This window comes from Citrus sinensis, chromosome 5 (genome assembly GCF_022201045.2).
Source record: "Citrus sinensis cultivar Valencia sweet orange chromosome 5, DVS_A1.0, whole genome shotgun sequence".
Taxonomy (NCBI): domain Eukaryota; kingdom Viridiplantae; phylum Streptophyta; class Magnoliopsida; order Sapindales; family Rutaceae; genus Citrus; species Citrus sinensis.
The window spans coordinates 13,591,529-13,603,595 of record NC_068560.1 but is presented as its reverse complement, the minus strand read 5'-3'; the positions used below and the strand labels follow the sequence as shown (position 1 = coordinate 13,603,595).

The following is a 12,067-nucleotide window of genomic DNA, read 5'->3' as shown; positions in this document are numbered from 1 at the left end:
ATAACATAAAATATTTTGAACAGACTTTACATGATCATTCTTTTTTTACTCTAATGCTTCGACTTTTCTAGCTAATGATGCAAATTTGGCTTGAAAATCATGGTCTTCCCTAAGGTTATGCATGCCTCCACCAGATAGAGATGACTAGGGTTTACTTGATGACTCATAAGAACCAACTGTATTCCAGTGTTGTGCATTTTCTGCTATATAGTCAAGATAGTCTAATGCATCTTCAGGACTTTTATCCCTAAACTCACTATTACACATCATTTCAATGACTTGTCTACCTTGGGATGTTAATCCCTCGTAGAAATAAGACACTAATCTCTATGTTTCAAAACCATGATGTGGACAAATGTTAAGCACTTCTTTAAACCTATCCCAACATTGGTAGAGAGTTTCTCCTAGCTTTTTAGTGAAAGTGGTGATTTTGAAATATAAGTGTGCAACCCAAGAGGAGGGGTGAATTGGAATTTTAAAAATTATCCTAGCAAATCCACACAACAAGCAATCTAATGTCTTAATAAAAATTGAAAGCAATAAGTTCAATAAAAGCACAAGAACAAATGAGTAAGAGAGAAGAGAAACAAACACACGAAATTTTACGTGGTTCGGCAATCCCCGCCTATGTCCATGCCTCAAAGCGATCCAAGCTTGAGGATTTCACTATCCGAGCCTTTCCAAGGCTTCAACCGTTTACAATTGACTTCAAGGTGTCAATGAACCTTTACAACAAAGAGATTATCTCCCAATCTCTTCACTCAAGTGTCTCACACACTCAAACTTTTACAATTAAGATGAAGAAATGAAAGTTACAATAAAACTCACTCAAAGAGTAGATATTCAAAAATGAAGAACAAGAAATGATTCAATGTTTTGTGATTTACAAATTGAAAGCTCAAGATATCTCGTGTGCTTTTTGTTTATGCTTGGTGGAGAGCTTGAAAATGAGTTGGATTTGAGTTTATATAGTTTAAGCTAAAAAAACTAGCTGTTATGCACATTTTGGTCTTAACCGGCTTGCCGTTTATGAATCCGATAAGCTGCTTTTATGTTACCGTTAAGGCAAAAATTTGAATTTCAGAATATCCGGCTTGCTGCTTTTCATATCCAGCAAGCCGCTTTTGAAATCTGGATTGTCGCTTGTGAAATTCGGTAAGCCGTTTATGCTCCAGAAGCTTACTGCCCAAAATCCAGTTTGCCATTTACCATATCCGGTAAGCCGCTTGCTACAGTGAAATATTTTCCAAATTTATAGTTTAACCCAAAACTTTATAAAACTATATTATGGCCCAAAATGTTATGAAAGTTTACAAATTGGTCCAATTTTAGAATTTTAAATAATGCTTTGTCAATCCCAAAACTTTTTGAAATTATGATTTCGCCCAAACTATGTGAAATTTTAGAATGACCTAAAAATATTTAAATAGTTTCAAATAGGTCCAAATCTGAAATTTAAAACATTATTAAAGATTTTAAAATACTTTCATTTTAGTCCAAAATACTTTAATTCCATAACATCATTTTCTTATTATAAAAGCACAATTCCTAAATCTTTGCTTCATCAATACATGTGGTTTGTTATCATCAAAATCAATATTTATAGCCATATAGGCTAACAAATTTGTCTTTTGAAAGAATTTTTTCTATGGGGTGGGAAGAATTTTTTCAAAAATTGTGCTTGCATTTCATCCCAAGTTCTGATGGATTCTAACCTAAGATTTTGTAGCCAAGTTTTAGCTTTATCCTTTAGTGAGGAAGGAAAAAACTTAAGCCTGATTATATTCATGCTACAATTTTGATCAGTACAGATGTTACAGACTTCCTCAAATTCCCTTAAATGCAAATATGGATTTTCAGACTCAAAACCATGAAAAGTAGGAAGAAATTGAATGATATCAGGTTTGAAATTAAAACGTGATGCATCATGAGGGAAAATTATGCATGATGGTTACCCTGTTCTAGTAGGATGCATGAAATCTCTAAGGGTCCTAGGTTGGTCATGAAGATTTTGCAAGGCTTGGTCATTTTCGTGCTCCGAAAAATTTTCAGCTCCTATGTCAGCCATATTTAAGGGTGGTGAAGGTGATTTTCTAATTAATCTACCACTATTTGTACGAGACCAACGACGCATGCAACGCTAATGATGTGTGCTAAACTAATGATGCAAAAAAGCTAAATGAAAATTACATAAATAAAAATAAACTCGAAATTAAATAAGCAAAAAAAAATACGAAATAAAAATAAACGAACTGAAAAATAAATAAATAAATTAGGCAGTGAAACCAGCCATTAAAAGAAACAGTTTAGGCGGTATTTTAAAACCAGCCATATAATAAAACATAAAATTAAATTAATTAATGCACAAAAATAAATAAACTGAAATTAAAATGCTAGGTGGTAGAACCGACCATATAAATAAAAATACATAAATTAACAAAATTTAAATAACAGTCAAGCGGTAGAACCGACCATTGAAAATAAATGCGGAAAGTAAATTACAGAAATTTAAATAAATAAATTTGATTTGGGAACTGATTTGCAAAGGTTTTTGGGCTAAGATGAAGTTTCTCACAAATTTTATGGATAATGTTAAGGTTTGAAAAGAAGAGGGGTGCTAACTGAAGTTTTACAAAAAGAGAATAAAATAGAATCACGGAAAGATAGTAACGGCAAAACAAACAAAAATAAAATAAAATAAAATAAAAATAAAGTAAAGACAAACGAATACCAAATTTAGAAAACTCCCGGGCAATGGCGCCAAAAACATGACACAACTCAAAAGTGTGTTACTCTCAAGTATAAGAGTGTCTAGTTATAATATACCCCGGTGAGACCGGGGTCGAACCACATAGAGTTTTAAATCTAATAAAACTAAGAAAATTAATTGTGGGGAAAAGGAATTATTTGAAATCAATTTAAAAATAAGCTAAGGTTTAGGATCCACTCTCTGTATTCAAACTATAATTTTAATACTCTCTCATTTATATTTTACCTCACTTTTACCAATTAATTATTATATAATTTAATTCTATGTGTGTGGATAAATATAGAATAAAGTACCTAATGTGCCACACTATATTAATGTGTCGATATTATGACAAAATACCATAAAATCCAGTGAGATTTATAAATTAACATGATATAAAAATAATTAGAAAAGAATTAAAAAAACTCATTTGAGAAAATAATAATAATTAATAGTTTGAAACATTGAGCTTCACTCTTCACCTCAGCTTAATAAAATTAGCTACTCATATTGAAAGAAAACACAACACTCTTTTTATTTGATAAACTTTTTGAAATATATTACAAAGAAAATTGATACAAACGGAAATAAGAAAAGAAAAGAAACAACGAAAGAAAGAAAATCTTCAGTCTCGGCTTCATCTCTCAAATTTTGCTCTCCAGCTTCCCCCCGCTCTTCAATTTCTCCTCCCTTTTTATAGGCAACAATTGCTGATGAGCATAATTTGTATACATATTTTACCGTTTATTATCTAATTACTAGTTATTTTTATTAGTTATTTTTAATTAATTGAATTATTTTATTGCATGGGGAATTAATTGGAGATTGGAAATAAAAAGTACAAAAAGAATAACAATTTAAAAGAATATTAGTTGAAGCCGTGACAGAGTTAAGAGTCAAGAGCAATTTGCATTGAATTTCAATTCTCCAACTGGGTTGCACGTGCATGGCATTGCAAAAGTGGAAAGCAATTTAAATAGGACCCGCACTTGGCTTTCATAATTGGAAAAGGAATCCAAAAGCAATTCTAAGGGTGATCATGTGTGAGAGCTAAAGCAAATAAAAGGGCAAGCCTTTTGGCTTTAGGATTTAAGAGGTGGGGCCCATTTCAAAGATTATAAAAGGGAGTTTTGGCTTTTGGAGAAGGAGGCAGCCATTGGACGGAAACAAAAGGGTGCATACGCAAGGTTGGGAGAGAGTATTCGGCAGAAGCAGCAGTTCGGCTTCCATGGCTGATTTTATTTCTTGTGTTACTCTCAATTCAAGTATGTCTAGCTAATTTTCTTATACTGAGGTTAAGGATGAAACCCTATTTAATGAAATAATTATCTTTGTATTTAATTAATTCCTTATATATGTTCTTTGATGATTATGGTTTTTATTTCACATGATTAATTGGATGTAAATAAAATCTTTTCATCAATTCTGTCATGCATTATTGATTGTTAGGATTAATATTTGATTAAATCTATGCTTGGATCTATAAAGTTTATACATGATTGTCTTTGATTTTATGTCTTTCATTAAATTGTTCACATAGAATGCTTAGGGAAACTTTGACTCTTTGTTATTCAATATGTTTACATGAAATTCTTAGATGTCATACTATTAAGCAGAAAAAGAACCTACATAAGATTAATTTTATTTGGGCTTAATTGTTATATCTATAAGATGACATAGATTGATTTCGAGTTGTCACTCTAAAATTGGGGATTAATGAATATTTAGATAATTACTAGTTGAATAGTGGTGGATTCTGAAACCTTGGTAATTCTTATCTTATTGAATTCTCCTTTATTTTAATTGCTTCCTTGTTTAATTGGTTTAATTTTCTTAGAAACTCAATTTTGGTCAACTAGGTTAGAATTAATGTTAATTTTAGATTTAAATTAGACTTTTCAATTTATAACAATCCCTGTGGGATCAACCTCGTTACCACTATTATATCTCTAGATTTGTGCGCTTGCGAGTATATTAAAATTTTCATAACAAGTTTTTGACGCCGTTGTCGGAGATTGTACTAGAAAGTCAGTTTAATCTAGGTTAATTTGATTCTTCCACTAGTTATAATTTAGGTTGTCTTTTATTTTATTTATTCAATTTTTATTAAAAAAAACAAAAAAAAATTTAATTTTAATTTAATTTTATTTTGAATTTATTGTTTAGTTGTTTGCTTTCTTTTATTTAATTTTGTTTATTTTTATTATTGTTGTTTTATTTTTCTTCTTTGTCTAGTTAGTTTATGAGTGTTTGGGAACGCGATTCAACAAATCGTTTGGTAAAAAAAGAGTCGAAAATTGATAGTAGTCGAGATAGTTCTTCGGAAGTGATGGATGACCCCAATAGATTATTGCCAATACTTCCACCAGTGCAAGCAGAGAAAACCCTTAGAGAATATTTTTCACCACTTGCAGCCAACCAACCATCTTGTATTGTGTTGCCACAAACTACAGCAACACACTTTGAATTTAAGCCCTCTGTCATTCAACTTTTGCCATCCTTCCATAGGTTAGAGAGAGAGGACCCATATTTTCACATTAAGGAATTTCTTGACATATGCTCTACATTCCGTTTTCAAAATTTTAATGATGAGTCAATTAGGCTTCGTATGTTCCCTTTCTCATTAAAAGACAAAGCAAAAGCTTGGTTGAATTCACTTCCTGCTGGGTCCATTAGTACATGGGATAAATTGAGTAATAAGTTTCTCACCAAGTTTTTTCCTATGTCTAGAACAAATGCCCTTAGGAGAGAGATAAGTGATTTTTATCAAAGAGAGGGTGAGCAATTTTACGAGTGTTGGGAAAGATTCAATGATTTACTCCTTAAGTGTCCCCACCATGGTTTTGAAAAATGGAGACTTATACAATACTTTTATAACGGTTTAACCATGTCAAATCGTCATATGGTAGAGTCTATGAATGGTGGGAGATTTTTGAACTTACATGAATGGGCCGCATGGGATTTCTTTAATTCACTTTCTGAAATTTCTCAACAGTGGGATTTTTCAAATCAAAGGGAAAAATCATCTCAAGTTTCTAGAAAGGGGTTATATGAAGTTAAGGATGATTTAGATATGAAATCCAATCTAGCTACACCTTCTAGGAAAGTAGATGCCTTAGTTATGAACCAATCCATAAATTATCATCCTAGTGTAGCTAATGAGGTTTGTGCTATTTGTTCTAACTTGTCTCATACAGCACAGAATTGTCCATCATTACCAGTCTATCCAGAGGCTTATTCTGAGCAGGTACATGCCTTACAATCATATGAGAAAACCTCCAATAGTCCATATTCATCCACATATAATCCTAATTGGAGGAATCACCCTAATTTTTCTTAGAAACAAAATCAACCTTTGTCAAACCAAGGAGGGCAACAATTTAACATGCCCAATCAACAATTTAACATGCCCAATCAACAATTTGTCCCTCCTAACCAAGTATATCCTCCTGCCCAACAACCTATGTCTCAATTTGTTGCACCCCAACAAAGAAAGCCTTCTTTAGAGGATACACTTCAAAGTTTCATTTAGTCAACCCAACAAGCTTTTCAGTCAAATACTCAAGCTATTCTGAAGCTTGAACATCAATTGGGTCAATTAGCAACTACTATAGCGGAGAGAGAAAAAGGAAAATTTCCAAGTCAACCAATTCCCAATCTTAAAGGAGTGCATGAAGTTGAATCGAGTTCAAGCCATCAGCATGAAGAAGCAAAATCTGTTATGACCTTGAGAAGAGGAAAGTTATTTGACAACAAGGTGGAGGTTCAAACAAGAAAAACATATAAGTCTACTTCTTCAAATCCAGTTCCATCACAAGACTCATCACCAAATGATCCAGAAGAGAGTGACCCACCAGCTTACATTCCCAAGGCTCCTTTTCTTCAGGTTAACAAAGGTAAAGAAAGGGACTTCAACAGGTGAGATTATAGAAATCTTCAAGCAGGTAAGTATAAACATCTCTTTACCCGATGCTATTAAGCAAGTTCCTTCCTATGCCAAAATTTTGAAAGATTTATGCACTAAAAAGAGAAATTTGCATGTCACTAAAAAGGCATTTTTAACTGAACAAACTAACAATTTACTTCAATGTAAAATGCCACCAAAATTTAAGGATCCTGGTTCGCCTACTATCTCATGTGTTATAGGGAACCAATGTTTTGATAAAGCATTATTGGATTTAGGCGCTAGTGTTAATCTCTTGCCTTATTCCGTTTACATGCAGCTTGGACTAGGTGAGTTAAAATCAACTCCTATTATTTTGCAACTTGCTGATAGGTCAATGAAAATACCTCGTGGTATTATAGAGGATGTGTTGATACAGATTGATAAATTTTATTATCCTGTTGATTTTATTGTTATTGATACTCAACGTGTACCGGATCCGAAGAAACACACCCCAATTATTCTAGGTCGTCTTTTCTTAGCTACAACTGATACTCATATTAGTTGCAGGACTGGAAACATGCAATTTTCTTTTGGTAACATGACCATGGAATTAAACATTTTTAATATTCCCAAGCAGGCACAAGAAGATGATGAAGTCGTTGAAGTAGATATGATAGAAGCATCAATTGATGACTCACTTATTTCTAACCACTGTGACAATCCATTAATACCATGCACAACTGACTCTGATTTCTCTGTTCATGTTGATAGTGGTATTGAAGAAGTTAATGCTTTACTTGATTCGACTCTTATCATAGATCTAATTAAGTGGAAAGAAAAGATTGAGCCACTTCCTCCTGAAGAGAAAATTGAACTATTCAAGTTGGAGTTACTTCCTAAAAAAGTGAAACATAGGTCACATTCTGACATGAAAAAGGTGGTAAGATCTAAAGTGCTTAAATTATTAGATTTTTATACTACTTCAGATAACTCTCAGGAAAGCATGGAACAGAAGAGATCAAGGCAGTGTGATATTGAGGAGTTTCATTACCATCATCTTTTTATAGATAAAATACTCCAGTGCTTAGTCAATTATGTTTTCTGGCATTTTCTATATAATTGCTTTGCTTTTCACCAAATTCTTATTGATCCTGGTTGATTTGTTGTTTACATTAATTAGTTAGTTATTAGGATTTTTTTATTTTTTATTTTTATTATTTATATTTCTTCTAACGTTTTCTTTTAGTTATCATTTTTTTAAGCTTTCACAGCCCATCCAGGTGTGTTCTCTCCAACTTTCTTTTTATTATTTATGTTTTGTTATTATTTTTTCTTCTCTCATTTGTATATCTTTTGTTTGTGAAACATTGAGGACAATATTCCGAATAAGTTTGGGGGTGGGAATAGTGTGTGCTTTGTTTGTTAAAATTTTTTTTTTTGTTTGTTAAAAAAAAATTGTGTTTTTTTTTTGTTTTTATGTGAAAAGCCAATGATAAGAATTTGATTGACAATGAATATGATTTTTAGAAATGGTTGAATATTGTCTTAGTTTATACTTGATTCTTGTGTTAGTTCCTCTTGATGGAGATTCTTTAAAATATAAGCACTAATGTCAATTCTTTCATAATTTTGACTTGAAATTTGAGATTGACGCAGCTTGAGTTGAGAATTTTAGAAAGAGTAAATGACTGTTTGTCTTGATTCTTATCTCCACAATACAAAATAGTATACAGAGGTGCCAAAGTCAGAAATAGCTACCTATAACCCTTAAGAGTGAAGCTACCCTTGAGTAATTTGGTCCTATGTACCACAAGTATGTAGAGGATAATCTACCATGAGAAGAAGGCTACCTTAAGGGGTAGAGTGAAAGCTCCTGACTATGGTTAAGAAAAAAAAAGAAAAAAAAAAAGAAAAAAGGAAAAGAAAAAAAATCAAGTGCATCTGCTAAAAAAAATCAATAAAAAAAATGCACATAAAAGCCTATGAAAAACAAATTGGAGATTAAGATGATAAGATTAGTTTGACCTACTCTTTTCTTTGTTTGAGGCGAAGGCTGTTGATATTAAGGATTTTGGGAATGGATTTGATTGAATTGATTTTACACACACACTACAAGAATCGAAAGAGAGATGAGATTGATTATTGAATTAAAGTTAGAATTTTGCCAATATTTGAAATTTTCTTTGAGCTATATAATTTATGTAATCTTTGAGGCTATCTTCATGTTTTGTTTAAAGCTTGTTGTTCTTTTCATTTTATTTTTATTTTAATTCTTTGAAAAATGATGTTTGTGGGTATCATCATTGAAGCCCTCACGAGACTACAACTCGTCCACTAGGGCCGCCTAGGGGTTTAAAGGCTTGTTGCATACACTAAATGCAATCGCGATTACCTGCGAAAGTGGTTTAATTAGGATATACTTTTTGTGTTGTTATTTTTATTTTTGTTTTAAGTGTTAGTTTTGCTCGAGGACTAGCAAAATCTAAGTTTGAGGGTATTTGATGAGCATAATTTGTATACATATTTTACCGTTTATTATCTAATTACTAGTTATTTTTATTAGTTATTTTTAATTAATTGAATTATTTTATTGTATAGGGAATTAATTGGAGATTGGAAATAAAAAGTACAAAAAGAATAACAATTTAAAAGAATATTAGTTGAAGCCGTGACAGAGTTAAGAGTCAAGAGCAATTTGCATTGAATTTCAATTCTCCAATTGAGTTGCACATGCATGGCATTGCAAAAGTGGAAAGCAATTTAAATGGGACCCGCACTTGGCTTTCATAATTGGAAAAGGAATCCAAAAGCAATTCTAAGGGTGATCACGTGTGAGAGCTAAAGCAAATAAAAGGGCAAGCCTTTTGGCTTTAGGATTTAAGAGGTGGGGCCCATTTAAAATCTTTTCATCAATTCTGTCATGCATTATTGATTGTTAGGATTAATATTTGATTAAATCTATGCTTGGATCTATAAAGTTTATACATGATTGTCTTTGATTTTATGTCTTTCATTAAATTGTTTACATAGAATACTTAGGAAAACTTTGACTCTTTGTTATTCAATATGTTTACATGAGATTCTTAGATGTCATACTATTAAGTAGAAAAAGAACCTACATAAGATTAATTTTATTTGGGCTTAATTGTTATATCTATGAGATGACATAGATTGATTTCGAGTTGTCACTCTAAAATTGGGGATTAATGAATATTTAGATAATTACTAGTTGAATAGTGGTGGATTCTGAAACATTGGTAATTCTTATCTTATTGAATTCTCCTTTATTTTAATTGCTTCCTTAGTTTAATTGGTTTAATTTTCTTAGAAACTCAATTTTGGTCAATTAGGTTAGAATTAATATTAATTTTAGATTTAAATTAGACTTTTCAATTTATAACAATCCCTGTGGAATCGACCTTGTTACCACTATTCTATCTCTAGATTCGTGCGCTTGCGAGTATATTAAAATTTCACAACAATTGCCTTTAATTTTCTTTATTTTATTATTTATTTATTATTTTATTATTATTTTAAAATATATAAGTGTGTGGAAATGTGTGATGGTCAGGAGGCGTAATAGCCTCCTGACCATCACCAACATGTTTTTGTTCTTTTGTTCTTTTGTTCTTTTTTTCTTTTTTTTATTGATTATTTATTATTACATCTCTTCAATTTTGTTCTAGTAGTTCTTCTTTGTTTCCGCTTTCAATACCAAGTTCATCTTTATTCCTGAAAAATATTTACAAGATAAAAATTAACAAATTACGAATTAATTTAACATAAAATATATTTGGGAAATATTAAAATAATTTAGAAATAATGAATGCATTAATCGACATAATAAGTGAAAAACTAATAATTTTATCCTTATTAAATGTACACTTTTTAGTGTCAATCACACCCCCAACCAGCTTATTGTTGGGCCCTAGCAATTTAAGTGATAAAAGTTTAGTAAAATTTCAAACTCAAATTGAAAATCATTTTTTTAAAAAAATTGTGTTTACTTCTTCCATCATATTAATGACAACAATCAAATAAAAGTATAAGCATTATCTTCAGCCTAAAGAAAATCACACCGACTCAAAACAGTTCAGTAAAATCCTGTAAAATGATCAATCATCATAGCTACATTAATCAAGCCACTTTTAAGAATGATACATCAAACCCCAAAATCTCACGATTAAGAGTGACTCTCTCAAAAGAAGATATACCCGAAATTAATTTGTCACTCTAAAAAAATGGTAAATTTGAGAGAATAATAAAACAATATCACACGCTCTCACCAAGATAAAAAATAATGCCCACAACTTAGAAATAAAATGATCTCAAGTCCAATGAATTACTAGCAAAATTTATTTTTATTTTTACTCATCACCACATCTTTTAGTCCATATTACCAGCTCTTATCTAGAAGAATACACATGTAGCTTTGAAGAATTACATTATAAATGTGAATTTGATAAAGTTGAAAATACCATATGCTATTATAATGATCAATATTTTATAAAGATACCAGATCCATGGGGGAAAACGATTATGTTAGAATATAACAAGGAATAAATTGATACCCTAAGAAATAGGATCAGATTTGCTCGAAATAGAATTAGTGAATGGTATGTTGAAAAAAAAGTTAAGAGACTTTGGTAAAGTCCCCATAGTTCAGCTTCCATAATGGAACAACTACCCAAATTCATGCTAAAACCACAAACCCATTCCCTACAATAATTCCTCACCAAGCCACCAGCATTAGCCAATCCCAATCTCTTCAAAGCCCCATCAGTATTGAGCTTGAAGAACGACCACTTTGGGGGCTGCCAATAGATCAATCTTTTAGTTTCTGGAACTCTCTGACTATCTAAAGACTTTATAAGCAGCGATGCTTTTTTTCGTGTGATTGTTCACATCCACAATTACGTTGTAAAGGCTGCTTGATTTGTGAGCATAAACGAACTCATTATGCCAATACCACATGTGCCAGACATGACTCCAAATAACATTGACCTATCCTTCTCATTAGTGATCCTCAAGTGGTTTTTCATATTATAAACAATCCATGCACGAACATCCAATGTAAAACAGGTATGACTTGTGTGTTTCGAAATAAGGGTTAACCAAATGCGTTTAGAGTCAACATAATCCCCGACTACATGGAGAGCATCGTCTATGATATGCCCACACTGCATGCAAGTACTATCATTAAGCACATGTCTTCGCGATAATTTAGCATTATTTTTCAATCTATTATGCATCAGCAGCCAAAGAAAGCACTGAATGCTTTGGGGGCCTCTCCATATCCAAATCAAAACCCAAAGGGAATTATTTTCATTTAGCATCGGTCTAAAGAGGGATAAATAAGCTGACCTCATGCTAAACGAACCAGACCGCGATGGACCCCAATAACAACAGTCAACTTCATCGCTAACAGAAGG

General features: G+C 31.8%; 1 non-coding gene across 1 annotated transcript; it reads right to left on the bottom strand.

The window, feature by feature from the left end:
• Positions 1 to 5,486: 5,486 nt before the first annotated feature.
• LOC127902883 (small nucleolar RNA R71) lies at positions 5,487 to 5,593 on the bottom strand. The gene has a single exon (XR_008055519.1). It is a non-coding gene; the product is annotated as a small nucleolar RNA R71 (small nucleolar RNA).
• Between the last annotated feature and the right edge of the window lie 6,474 nt (positions 5,594 to 12,067).